The sequence below is a fragment of the Cebus imitator genome, unplaced genomic scaffold (assembly GCF_001604975.1).
Source record: "Cebus imitator isolate Cc_AM_T3 unplaced genomic scaffold, Cebus_imitator-1.0 Scaffold17, whole genome shotgun sequence".
In the NCBI taxonomy this organism is placed as follows: domain Eukaryota; kingdom Metazoa; phylum Chordata; class Mammalia; order Primates; family Cebidae; genus Cebus; species Cebus imitator.
Genome location: NW_016107332.1, coordinates 6,328,767 through 6,331,482, shown reverse-complemented (window position 1 = coordinate 6,331,482; position 2,716 = coordinate 6,328,767).

The window sequence follows — 2,716 nt, the reverse complement described above, 5'->3', positions numbered from 1 at the left end:
TCTCATCCTCCAGCCTCCTCCCACCCCTCGCCCTTCAAAATCTCCATTGTCTACCATTCTACTCTCTACATTTATGTGTCCACATTTTTAAGCACCCACTTATGGGTGGAAACATGCAATACTTGTCTTTCTGTATCTGGCTTATTTCACTTAACCTAATGACCTCCAGTTCCATTTGTGTTGCTTTGGCCAATTTTAGTCAGTTCTTGTCTGACTTATTTTCAAAAACATTTCTTTGACATAAATTTCTTCACTTGACTTGCAGGACTCCACACACTGTTTTGGTTTTCCTTCTGCCTCGTGGGCTGCTTTTTAAAAATCCACAATCCCAGTCCTTGGACCTCTTTTATCTGTCTATGTCCACTCCATAGCTAATCCCACACATTCCCATTGTCTATAGCTGTCAACTCCCAAATCAGATGTCTGGCCCTGCAGCTTCTCCTTTTGCCAACTGACTGCTCCCCATCTCCACCTAGATATCTAGGAAGCATCTCAGACTAAGCATGTATAAAGCTAAATAAGTACTACTTCTCTAACAGCCTTCTCCACCCCAATAAATAGCAAATCCATCCTTCTAGGTGCTTGCACCAAAACTCTGGAGTCGTCCTTGACTACTCTCTCATACACATCCAGGCCATTAGAAAATCCTGCTGGCCAAGTCTTTTAAGTATCCCCAGAACATATTCCCCAGTCATACCACTGCTGCTTATAAAAGTCCAAGCCACCAGCCCCTCTCTCTTTATTTTTGTAATAGTTACCTATAACTCTAACACCTATTCTCAGCAGGTCATTCAAATTATCTCTAAATATAAATCCAATCATGTCATATTTCTCCTGAAAATCCTCTAATGGGGGCCAAGCACAATGGCCATGCCTGTAATCCCAGCACTTTGGGAGGCTGAGGCGGGCAGACCTCGAGGTTAGGAGTTAGCCTGTCCAATATGGTGAAACCCAGTCTCTACTAAAAATACAAAAATTAGCCGGGTGTGGTGGCAGGTGCCTGTAATCCCAGCAACTCTGGAGGCTGAGGCAGGAGAATCACTTGAACTCGGGAGACGGAGGTTGCAGTGAGCTGAGATCACACCACTGCACTCCAGCCTGGGTGGCAGAGTGAGACTCAGTCTCAAAACAAAAAATCCAGCCCAGCGCAGTGGCTCACACCTGTAATCCTAGCACTTTGGGAGGCCAAGGTGGGTGGATTGCCTGAGCTCAGGAGTTCAAGACCAGCCTGGGCAACATGGCAAAACCCCATCTTAAAAAAAAAAAAAATCCTCTAATGGGATGGACACAGTGGCTTACACCTGTAATCCCAGCACTTTGAAGGCTGAGGCAGGTGGATTGCCTGAGGCAAGGAGTTCAAGGCTAGCCTGGGCGACATGACAAAACATCATCTTTACAAAAAATACAAAAATTAGCCAGGCATGGTGGCACACACCTGTAGTCCCAGCTACTTGGGAGTCTGAGGTGGGAGGATCACTTGAACCAGTAAGATCAAGGCTGCAGAGAGCTCAGATTGTGCCACTGCACTCCAGCCTGAGTGACAGTGCCTAAAATATGAGCGATTTAAAATACAATGCAACCCTTCTCCATCATCTATCCTACCTATGCATCCAGATACACAAATTATCAAAACCTGCTCCATCCTCTTCATTCATGTAGCCTAGATAAAGGTTTTTACCATCAACCAAATCACTCAAGCTAGAAAGTGCAGTGTCAACCTAGACCTCTCTAGATCTCTCAGGTTCTATGACTCACCACACTCTGTGAATTCTAATTCGGTAATGTCCTAATTCTTTTTTTTTCTATATCCCTGGCATTAGTCCAGGCTTTTAGTCACTCTTTCAGTGTTTTATTGCAGTTTCTTTTTTTTTTTTTTTTTTTTTTTTTTTTTGTATTTTTTTTTTTTTTTTTTTTTTTTTGAGACGGAGTCTTGCTCTGTCGCCAGGCTAGAGTGCAGTGGCACAATCTAGGCTCACTGCAACCTCCGCCTCCTGGGTTCAAGCGATTCATCCGCCTCAGCCTCCTGAGTAGCTGGATCCACGGGCGCGTGCCACCATGCCTGGCTAATTTTTTTGTATTTTTAGTAGAGACGAGTTTTCACCATGTTGGCCAGGATGGTCTTGATCTCTTGACCTCATGATCCACCCGCCTTGGCCTCCCGAAGTACTGGGATTACAGGCGTGAGCCACCGTGCCCAGCCTGCAGTTTCTTAATAATGACCCCACAGAGTTCTTCCTATCCTAGAATATCCTGCATAATTCAGCCAGAGTAACTTTCTTTGTAAAAAAAAAAAAAAATCTCCTGCTGCCCAGGGCAGTGGCTCACGCCTATAATTCCAGCACTTTGGGAGGCCGAGGCAGGTGGATCATGAGATCGAGACCATCCTGACTAAGAAAAAATTAGCCTGGTGTGGTGGTAAACACCTGTGGTACAAGCAACTAGGAGGCTGAGGAGAGCAGATCCCTTGAGCCCAGGAATTCGAGGCTACATTGTGCTATGATTGCTTCACTGCACTTCAGCCTGGGTGACAGAGCCAGACCCTGTCTCTAAAAATAAAAAAAATTTTAAAAATGTATGTACATTTTTAGGTTTTTTGATGTAGAGTGAAAAACTATCCTTCAGAGAGTTTGTGCCAATTTACATCCCTATTAACAATGTCTGAGTATCCTTTCTTTTTCTTTTTTTTTTTTTTTTGAGACGGAGTTTCGCTCTTGTT